At 39.5% G+C, this 12,033-nt stretch overlaps 1 long non-coding RNA gene across 1 annotated transcript in view; it reads left to right on the plus strand.

Moving 5' to 3' along the window:
* Positions 1-653: 653 nt before the first annotated feature.
* Positions 654-12,033, plus strand: part of LOC111548461 — a 93,035-nt gene continuing 81,655 nt past the window's right edge. Inside the window, exons 1-2 of the long non-coding RNA XR_002733430.2 lie at positions 654-727; positions 3,982-4,108. This is a non-coding gene — a long non-coding RNA (uncharacterized LOC111548461). The remainder of the gene's footprint in view (positions 728-3,981; positions 4,109-12,033) is intronic.

Genomic DNA, 12,033 nt, shown 5'->3' on the forward strand with positions numbered 1-12,033 from the left:
TTGGTGCTAGACACATGAGTAGGGGCATAACACTTACATAGTACTAACCCGTGCCATGGCAAGATAAATAGCCACTCCAGGAATCTTGGTAATTTTTCATTACCTGGTAGATGATTTGCCATAATTACATAAGACACAACAAAACGAGATGAGAAAACTTAGTGTGAATTATAAGAGATCTTGTAAATCTCGAGTGGAGAAATGAAGTATATTGGTAGAATCTAAAAGACAGCCCAAAGAGAATATGGAAAGAAAACAAAATTTGGGAAAAATGGACAAAGGAACTCATGGAAATAGTATGTAATAATGTCATGAAAAATGAACCAGAGCCAATTAGCAGTCAGGCAGAGTTGTATTCCATTTAAAACACCACCACCAACATCACAATCTCAACGCAGCTATGTTTTCAAGACATAAGGGAAGGAGAGCCAGGACTATTAGTGTGCATCAGAAGGAAAACATACAGAACACTCTATTTATAATTTCAGAGACTGACAAGGTATTTAATGAAGCAACCAAGAGTTTTCAGTAGCTACAACCTCCCATGCCCTCCTCCTTCTGTCTGCAGGCTTTCATCTAGCTACCAAGGCTGAAGTAGCGCCTGTCCCACAGAACCATCACCCCTCAGAACTGAGCCTGGATGTCAGCCGTGGCCATGATGGCTCCGTCTCTTTGTGTCACAGATCATCTTTATAAGCCAGACATGTCAGTGCTATAAACTGATGAGGTAAGTAGTGATTAAGGCTAAGTGGATCTTGTTAATTCAGCAACACTTTAAAATAATTGAACATGAATAAAATGGCAAATTATAATCAAAGTCCTTTGGGAATATATTTGAAAGCTACATAATGCAACAGGAGTTCATCATGACTAATACTATTATAATTAATATTAAATGATAAAATAATGACTGGCTTCTTATTCTTAGCTCAAATTGTCATGCTAGCAAAGGGATGCTTTCGCTTTGACATTGGAGTGCAGGGTGGGGACAAAGGCAACGGAGAACGAAAGCAATCATTTTGTATCACATTTTTTAAAGCTCGGCGTTTTTCCTTTTGAATTGCTTTGTTGGCTGATTCGGTATTTGGACCAGGACATTTTCCATCAAGCTATGATGTTCAAAAAGAACAGAGATGAGGGTAATAGCCTCCTGAAGTGAATTCTGAGGTTTTAAAGCCCAAATGTACAGGAGGCAATAACATGTTTGCTTTAAGAGCTTTTGAGATGTAAGTAGTGACCTTTGTGTTTCCAATAATGTCTGATAATTGAATGTAGACACTGCATATTGGAAAATAAGGTACTTGTAAGGCAAGGATCATATTCAGCTAGCCCTTATAATTGAGGGGCACAGTTTATCTGAGATTGTGAGCCCTGCCTCAAAGAACCTCAATAATCATAAGCAGTGGGGGACTGCCACTTTCCATAGCGAGGGCAGTGCAATTCTGTCGCAGGTCACTCGGAACAGAAATAGAGAAACAAACTGAAGTAGAAGGCGTTTTGCATGACATTGCCCCTGGGAAAATGGGGGGCCACATCAGATTCCTGAAGATGGAGTGAAAATCTGTGATGGTGTTTTTAGTGTACTTTTGAAACTGATTATAATCTAAGAATTAGGTGTTAGAAAAGAGAGGCAGAGTAGCACAGAATAAAAACATAAATTTTACAAAAAATTTTAAAATCACTTGTAAAAGTAAAGCCTCTGAGAAACAGGTGACTTGGAAGTGGGGAGCCTGTGCAGTTTTTCAAAGGGATGGATGCTTTTTGGCTATATAATACTGAAGACGGCTTCAGGTCTTCAAAGTAGGAAGTGACAGTCCGCAATGATTTGTTTGTTTAATGACTATGATTTACCACTTCCCTGCAAGTTGTTTGTTGCCATGACACATTTAGGTCAAGAGAAATGAGCCCTCAGTTCAAATACAGGTCTCTGTCCTTTAGTGAACCACAGCAATGGAGCTTATCCATTCAGCAATTTTTAACCTCAAGGTATTAATAGTAGTTTCAGCCATGTGTCTCATATTCCATCCACAACCTTTTTGCTGAATGTACTTCAGGTATTACCTTTACTATGGTGTGTTGAATGGTTCAGCTTTCATTTAAACGGAATGGCTGTAGTTGCATGTGGGTTCACTTTAAAGCAACTGAAAAAAGAACTACAATCTCTGTTTTCCAATTTCAGAAGATAACCAACAGAAACACACCATCTGAAACTCCCATTTACCTGGCTTCTGAAAAAAGAAATATTTCCTACAGATAAAGAACAAAATGTTGTGGTAGATTTTACAAGTCTAAATTCTTCTTTGTAACTAGACTGGGTGAGATGCTTTATACATGACAATTTAAACTTTAGCTTATTCCTTCCTTCCTTTTTTTTTTTGAAAGAGTGTCATTGTATCACCCAGGTGGGAATGCAGTGGCATGATCTTGGCTCATTGCAATCTCTGCCTCCTGAGTAGCTGTGACTACAGGCATGCGTCACCATGCCCAGCTAATTTTTGTATTTTTAGTAGAGACATGGTTTCTCCATGTTGGCCAGGCTGATCTCGAACTACTGACCTCAGGTGATCCACCCGCCTCGGCCTCCCATAGTGTTGGGATTTCAGGCGTGAGCCACTGTGCCCAGTAATTATCTTCTTGAGTGCTCTCTTCAGCCCTGGAGGTAATCATTATGACCACAGATCATTTCTCCAGATTATTTTGATTGTCTAAAATCTAATGTCTTTACTAACTTTTTATGGGATCTTTGACCTCCTCGGCAGTGTCCTCAATTAATTGGAACATAGTTTTGAGCTGCTGGCTTGACCCCGTAAGGGGTTGTGCTTTTAAGAAACAATGTCAGCCAGGCATGGTGGCTCAAGCCTGTAATCCCAGCACTTTGGGAGGCCGAGGCGGGCGGATCAAGAGGTCAGGAGATTGAGACCATCCTGGCTAACATGGTGAAACCCTGTCTCTACTAAAAATACAAAAAATTAGCCAGCCATGGTGGTGGGTGCCTGTAGTCCCAGCTACTCAGGAGGCTGAGGCAGAAGAAAGGTATGAACCCGGAAGGCGGAGCTTGCAGTGAGCCGAGATCACGTCACTGTACTCCAGCCTGGGTGACAGAGCGAGACTCCATCTCAAAAAAATAAAAATAAAAATAAGAAGAAAGAAACACAATGTCATGTTCCATGTAGGTACAGTTAGCAATTCATATTCTGCCTTAGTAAAACATCAAATGTTTCTTTTGTTTGTTTTTGCCTGATAAAACACTGTGCACAGAATGGCTAGTTAAGTATAATGATGAACTTTCTATGGTCATAAAGAGTGCGACCTTTCATGAGAACTCATTTAAAATAAACTAAAATGTAACACACGCTTGGCATGGAACATCATAGCTTTATATTAAATATCAAAGACATAACACAAAAGAAACCCACCATCTCCAGTATGTTGAAATATTTCAACACATTGGAAAATATTGCTGAGCATGGGTTTGTGTTTCTTAAATAATTTTACTAATCACTAAATTAAAATCTCCACAAGTGGTATACAAAAATAATAAATCTTGTTCAAATAATACATTAAAATGTTTAGAGGAGAAAGGTATTGCGTCATTTTAAGAAAACTCAGATCAGCTTTTATTTTAGTAATTACCTACAAATGAATCATTACATTCAATATGGCCTGTAAAGACCCCAAGCTCCAACTATGATGTACAGAAAACAGAGCTCCAGGTCTGGACTAAAGATGTAAGCAAGCATCAGGGCCCAAAACACAGAAAATGTGGAACTTAGTGTAAATCGAGTATTCTTTTAGAATGCTTAGATGCCCAATTACAAAACTAAGTTCTATGTAGTGCAGTCATGCCAAAATGATCTCTTCCATGCAATGTTCTTTATACTGCAAGTTATCTCCTTCTTTCTATCTCTTAGCGGGTATATGAATAATCAAAAGACTGTCTTCCTCCCTTTTACCTCCCTCCCTATCTCCATCTTTCCTCAGACACCCACAGAAATTAACAGAAATCGAAGGTGCGGAAAGGATCTCAGACAAGCGAATCCATCACTGTTACTGTACAGATAAGAAATGGAGGCCAAATAGGATTAGCAACTTGCTCAGGACTCCACAGGTAATAAGACTCAGAATCCAAATACGTATCTTCTGCTTGCTGGTGCATTGTTCTTTCTTTTATACCACATCATCTGATAGCTTCGCGTTCTCAAGGGCTTTCTATGTTTATTACTACAAGAAACAGGCCGGGCCACACTGTGTGCCATTAGAGCCCCACAGATTTTCTTCGGAGGGTCCTTTGCCATGTGTGCTTCACAACTGGACTACTCACTGCAAGACTTGGTGGGGGCGGGGGGAACCTGTCACAGGACGGTGTCTGTGGCAAGGCTGGTAACCAGATTTTGATTTCAAGTATCCATTTAATCATTCTTTCAATAAATATTTATTGATCACCTATTGTTTACCAGACACTGTTCTAAATGTCAGGCATATAGCAATGGACAAGAACACTGTCTTCATGGATTTGACATTTTCACAGGGAGAGACAGACAGTACACAAGCTAACAGAAAAAGAGAGAGATACATACATACATACATACATATATACATACATACATAGATGGGAGAGATGGATGATTTATAGATAATAGGCATATAGGTAGAAAATAAATAATGAAAGATAAATAAGAGAGATGGATGATAGATAATAGATAATTAGATGAAACAGAGATGAGAGAGATGGATGATAGATAAGAGATAGAGATAGATGATAGAGAGATTAAAAATGTCAAATGGTGGTAACTTGACAACTCTATGGAGAAAAATAAAGCCAGGCAGGGAATTAGGGAGCTTAGGGAGTGGGGTTGCTATTTTTTATGGGTGCTCAGAAAAGGCTTCAGTGGTAGGGACTCTCCAAGAAGATGACGGAGGAAAAAATAAGCGAGTCATGCAACACATGGGCTTCTGGGGAGAGATGCAAACCATAACACCTACATTTTAACGGTATCCCTCTGGCTATGGTGAGATAGACTGTAGAAATGCAAACAAAGAAGGAAGACACCTAATTAAAATGCTATTGCAATTCAGGCAAAAGTTGATGGTAGCTTGGGCCAGCGAGGTAGTGATGGCAACATTTAGCAGTGGTAGAGTGTTAGATTCATTTTGAAGGGAGGGACAACAGAGCTGGCTGGTGACAAGGATTTGGGATGTGAGTGAGAACAGCCAAAGAGATGCCGACTGGCCTTCCAATCCAATATGTCAGATAGGCCACTGGATATAAGAATCTGGAGTTCAGGAAAGAGTTTCAGACTACAGCTGTAATGTTGGTTCTCATCAAATTTAAATGTAATTTAGCCATGAAACTGGACACTGTCACCTGGAAAGTCATGCAATACAGAGAAGGAATCCATGGATTGAGCTCTGGGACAATCTACAGTGTAGACATCAGGGAGATGAGGAAGAAACAGCAAAGTAGACTGGGAAGAAGAGGCTACGAGGTAGGAGGGGGAAAATCATGAATGAGTGGCACTCAAAATGCCAAGTGCAGAAAATATTGAGAGAAGGAGAAATTGACCACCTGTGTCGAAAGTTGCTCATAAAGTGAGTAAGGCGAGAACTGTGGGTTGCACAATCCATTTTGCAAAGAAATGGCTATTAGAGACTTGGCTTAGAAGGGCCTGGGGAGTGGTGGGAGCAAAATCTGGTGTTTCCTGTGTTCTATAGGAAAAGGAAGCATAGGAGTTGGAGACAGAGATGAGATAAATGTCTTCTGATATTACTTCTGATACTACTAGTCATCCTACTAGGATGGCTAAGGAAGCCTTCTTAGAGGAGATGAGACCAAACTGGTCCTAAACTTTGAACAGAACTTTGACAGGTAGATGTCCTAGAAGGAGCAGTATTTCCAGTGAATTGAATTTCTTTTGAGAAAAAAAAATTACTGGTTGAAAGGTCAAGATGTGCTAGCATGAAGAACAGCACCTACAGCAATGGTATTAGATGACAAAAGGAGAGGTGTCCTTGGAGGTGTGGAAACTCTGGGTGAGAGAGGAGGCCACACTATGGAGTCTGGGTGTTTTCCTGCATGTGGAGGCATGGCATGGACAGTTTAGAACAGGATAGTGACACCATCTGATCTCAGGAAGATATCTCTAGTTCCAGTTCACTGGCTGGAGTTTCAGAAGAGAAACTGGATGACTGCAGAGAAGCCAGCTGAGTTGCTGTCATAACAGCTCAGGGGAGAGATAAAGAAAGGATGAACTAAGGCCTTGGCTGTTGACATAAATCATAAAAAGCAAAGATTGAACAAAGTATTTTGGAGGTTTGAGAGGATTTGTTAACTTCTTGGATATACAGTAGGAAATGGGAAGACATTTGCAGCCAAGGTGAGTGGAGATTTTGGTGATGTCGTTAACCGATGCAGCAAAGAGGACCCAATGAACAATGAATTTGGGGTCAGAACATTATAGCCCGACCTGTGCTGCTAAGGAGGTTTGTGCCATTTATTCATTCTCTCTTCTCTCTGACCCTCACTCTTGACTTCAGTTTATTCACACACAAAAGAACGAAGAATTAGAGTCTGAAACCCATTTAGCTGCAGTAACCCATGATTTCAGCTCTAACAATACAATTTTAGTCTTAGCCTACCAAGTTTGAAGTATCGTTAAGAAATGGTACATAAACATCATCAAATACTGCATAGCCATAAAAAAGAATGAAATGTCATTTGTAGCAACATGGATGCAGCTGGAAACCATTATACTGAGCAAACTAATGCAGGAACAGAAAACCAATTAGCACAGGTTCTCACTTATAAATGGGAGCTAAGCACTGCATACTCCTAGACACAAAGATGGGAACAATAGATCCTGGGGACTGCTTGAGAGGGGAGGAAGGAGAGGGTTGGAAGGCTACCCATTGGGCACTACGCTCACTACCCTGGTGACAAGGTCATTTTGTACACCAAGCCTCAGCAGCATGCGATGCACCACGTGATATGGTTTGGCTTTGTCCCCACCCAAATCTCATCTCCAATTGTAATCCTCAAGTGCCAAGGGTGGGAGCTGGTGGGAGGTGATTGGATCATAGCAGGTTCCCCCATGCTGTTCTCATGATAGTGAGTGAGTTCTCATGAGATGTGATGGTTTCATAAGGGGTTCTTCCCCTTTCATGTTCTCTCACTCCTGCCACCTTGTGAAGAAAGTGCTTGCTGCTTCTTCACCTTCCACCATGATTGTAAGTTTCCTGAGGCTTCCCCAGCCATGCAGAACTGTGAGTCAATTAAACCGCTTTCCTTTATAAATTACCCAGTCTCAGGTAGTTCTTTATAGCAGCATGAAAACAGACCAATACACCATGCAACAAACCTGCATGTGTACCCATTGAACCTAAAATAAAAGTAGAAAAACATTTTACAAATAAAGTTTTTCTCTCTTTGCACTTTTTTTAAAAAAAGAAATCAGTATGCAAATATTCAAAGGACATATAGAAAAGGGCTGAAGGAGGATGTCTAAGGGTGGCCAAGACTTAAGGATTTGAGGATCAAGTAGCTGGAGTATAGAAGGATCTAATTTAGGTCCCAGCTGTAGAGGAGAAGCCTGTCACAGAGTCGGCTTTCCGGAGCTGGAAAGGGGTTTATCTCTGGCAACTAGAAACAGCCTGAGTCTCCAGTGGCACTGGGCCATGCTTCCCTTCCAAGGTTCGCAGTCCCTGCCAGTGTACACAGAGTTGCACGGCTTTACGTTGAGAAGCAGAGCCTTGGTTCCTTTACGTATGCTGCTATGAAAGCCTAAGCCCATATACATTTTGAGAGAGAATTAGGCTGAAGCGCTTAAAAAGGAAGCTTTCTCATCAGATTTGCAGATCCAGTGATCTCCTGTCTTACTCATTTTTCAATCTGTTTGAATCCATGCCAGATCTTTCTGCTAACTCTAGCAGGGGACATACCCCTGGGGACATGATGCCTGGAACATAGTAGGTGACCAACAAATATTTGTAGTCTCCTGGTCAGATTGCTTAGAGGAGAATACTGAGATTAGAGAAATTGCTACTTCATCACCTCCTTTTTGCAGGAGGCTGGAAATAAACAAACAAATAAAAAAGGCAACTAGATAGAGGCAAGTCCACACTTCCACGTAATGCTTTCTAGAATACATACATAAAAGATAAACAATAGATCAATAGATTCACAGACTAGAAAGGGAGTTCTTTTTCAGTAAAGTTAAACACACACACACACACAGGCACACACACACAAGTAGACTTATTTCCAATTCGATCTCTCCTTTAAATCTAATTCCAATATGGAAACACACACACACACACACACACACACGCACACTTATTTCCTAATTTGATCTCACTTTTAGATCTAACTCCAATATTGATCTAGTATCTTGTATATTCTCTCCAATGTAGTTCCACCCAACCTGTAATTCACATTGAGCCCTCATTAGTCCAATGAGAGGCTGACGCAGAGTTTCCTGCTAGAAACACACCGAAACATTTCTGTTTATTGTGTTGTGCTTATAAAAACAGACATTCCTGTTGCTAGTCTCTGCTTTCTTATTTCAGCTTTCCACTCCTACTTCTTAAATAAGGACAAAAATCTAACTCAATCTTCAAGTAATTTCACAAACAGGAACTGCTGTATAGCTAAGTATGGGTGTGTTGATGAAACGGAACTGGTGGCTGGCAAGAGCAAGCAAGTGGTATTTGGAATGATTGTTAATCATTTCAGGAACCGAATCCCAAATATGCACAAGAAATGCAGCTTAGAGTTGTAAGGTATAATGGGCAAAAGTGCTCGAAAGGTGAAGTGTGAAAGTTCAGATTGTCTTGTCAAATATGTGTGGCCTTTATAAACCTTATTGTTGAGAAGTTGTAAGATTGGAGCAGGGTACGAACATTTGTTGCACACTTAACTGTGCAGCAAGCATTGTACATATTGACTATACGTGTGTGTGTATATATGTATGTGATATCATTTATTCTTTTCACTAATCTTATGTTGAGGTATTATGATTTTCAGTTTTCAAATGAGAAAACTGAGGTTCAAAGACATTAGTAACTTGCTCGAGTCACAGAATCAAGCCATGTAAATGAGAGGTCCAGTCCTCGTTCAGGGGCGCTGGCCATTGCAGGGCATTTTGGGTGATCTACAGCATCACCTGAAAGCAATGCAAGCTTGCTCCAGGACTTCTTGTCTTCAGGCACTTTGATACTTGAGATCTTGTCACGCTACAGCGATTTCCTGGCAGGGAAGAACAATTAGGTTCCTGTGAAATATCCTGGCATCTGTCCATCCTCCATGAATGCAGCCTGACATAACTCCCCCCACACACAGCCAGCACAGAAGACACACTGGGTTTAAGGCTAATATCTTCTTTTAATAGTTAATTCTGGAAGCCTACCAAGAACTGCCATGATTTGATTTTGGCATGATTTCATTGATGCTTGTTGTTCATAATTTCATTATTCTCCAGATGTTAAAATATTTTTGTGTGCAGCTAATTTTTCTTTTGCCAATTATCTCTGTCAGAATTGTAAGGCAATTATATTTCTGGTTATTTATTTGTATGTATATTTTACTAAAAAGGTAAGCTCCGCGAGGGTAGGGAGTGTGTTTTTGTTCAGCGATTACAAATTCATAGCCCCAAAACAGTGCCTGAGGTGGGTGTGTGCCCAATAAATACTTGTCATTTGAATAAATAAGCAAAAAATGTACCTATAATTTTCCTGTTTTATGGAGGCTATGAAAACAGAATGCTTAAAAAGATTATAAATGGGCTGGGCATGGAGGCTAACGCCTGTAATCCCAGCACTTTGGGAGGCCAAGGCAAGTGGATGGCTTGAGCTCAGGAGTTTGAGAACAGCCTGGGCAACAAGGTGAAACCCCATCTCTACAAAAAAATACAAAAATTAGCTGGGCATGGTGGCAGGCGCCTGTAGCCCCAGCTACTTGGGAGGCTGAGGTGAGAAGATCCCCTGACCCCAGGAGGCGGAGGGTGTAGTCAGCCGAGATCACACCACTGCACTACAGCCTAGGTGACAGAGAGAGATCCTGTCTTAAAATATATATATCTATAATATTGTATATAATATATATAATATTTTATATATTGTAACACATATTATATACAATATATTTGTGTATATATATACAAATATATATATCTATAAAAATAGAGATAACAAATTGTCAGTTAATGGAGCATACAGACTAGAGAGGTGATGTAGATAATAAAACGTGGATTATTCAGCATACTATTTTTAATTGAAATATATATAGGAAGAATGTTAGCATAAGTCATTTGGTACTAATATTGTTATATATAATATATATTGTATATATACTATATATTTATATATACAGTTTATATATAAATATATAGTATATATACATTATATATTATATAATATTATAAATATACAAATATAAAGTATATAATTATATATACAATATAACATATATTGTATAACGCATATTGTATAACATATATACAATATAACATGTATATATGTTATATTATACACATTACACATTATATGACATATCATATACTATATATTATATATATTATATATTATGTATAATATAGTATCATATTATATATATATAATATATATATCTCTCTCTCCAGCCACCAGCATGGAGGATGCCATGTCGAGGCCTGACATCCAGATTAGAGGACTGGGCCACAGCACACAGCAGCTGCTGATAAGGTTAACAAGTAAATCTTCAGCGCTTGCAGCCTCTCCTCTAAATAAACCCATATGCAGAGGTTTCAGTGTCCTGGATCAGGAAGTGGTCAGCTCAGTGCAGATCTCAGACTGAAGCAAGGCTCTAGAGAAGTTCCAATCAGTGCTTTCTGAGGAGGGAGGGGGGCTGATAACATAACCCCGGGGTGTCCTTTTACTCCTGCGGGTGTGGATTCCTAGGATAAATGCTATGGACTCACTTATTATTAACAACAACCAAAACAACTTTATTTGGGGCATAAGTTTATGAGTAGAAAAATCTCTGTAAGCCTTCTATACAAATTCCTAGATGGCATTATATATATATATATATATGATATATTATGTATATATGATTAGATGGTAATCGTATATATAGATGATTAGATGGTATAAAAAAAAAAAGTCAGTGTTCATGCTTCTCCCTGTAGACCATCAAGTGCAAAGTTTGAATCCAGAGGGATGTACTCCTTGGGTTGTACTTTCAACTTGGTTGTGCTTTCAACTCAAAGAAAGCAAATCACTTAGTTTTTTCATTTTAGCAACAATATTAGTAGAAAATGACTTATGCTAACATTCTTCCTATATATATTTCAATTAAAAATAGTATGCTGAATAATCCACATTTTATTATCTACATCACCTCTCCAGTCTGTATGCTTCATTAACTGACAATTTGTTATCTCTATTTTTAATCGCTCCCTAAGAGATGGAATTAATTTTTCCTATGTCTTCTTTCATTTTCTTGGCTAAACACATCCATTTTTAATGATTTCAAAATACGGTCTCTGTTAGTCATTTTTCTGCCTTAAAAGCTGAATCTTAGGTGGACATTTTGGACGCCTAGGAGGCATTTTTGTTCTTCTTGTTCAAGCTTTAAACTGTCCTTTTCTTTTCCATATGAGTGACTGCAAGCCACATGATATTGGGCATCAAGTGTTTAAGAAGCACTGTCCAGAAGTACTCCTGCCTGGGGGACAGTAAATGATATTATGCGAAGTGTCATGGTACTGTGCAAATAGGGAATTCATTTTCAATTCAAACTGCACGCAGGAAGAGACTCTTCCCTGTCAAAGGGGGTTTCAAACCCCTCATTAATAGAGTCCACAGCAGACGGGGCCAGCAGGAGAAGAAAAGGCAGCGACCAGCGTGGAGGACGCTGTGCCCAGGCCTGACATCCAGATTAGAGGACTGGGCCACAGCACACAGCAGCTGCTGATAAGGTTAACAAGTAAATCTTCAGCGCTTGCAGCCTCTCCTCTAAATAAACCCATATGCAGAGGTTTCAGTGTCCTGGATCAAGAA

The sequence above is a fragment of the Piliocolobus tephrosceles genome, chromosome 3 (genome assembly GCF_002776525.5).
Source record: "Piliocolobus tephrosceles isolate RC106 chromosome 3, ASM277652v3, whole genome shotgun sequence".
Lineage (NCBI taxonomy): Eukaryota > Metazoa > Chordata > Mammalia > Primates > Cercopithecidae > Piliocolobus > Piliocolobus tephrosceles.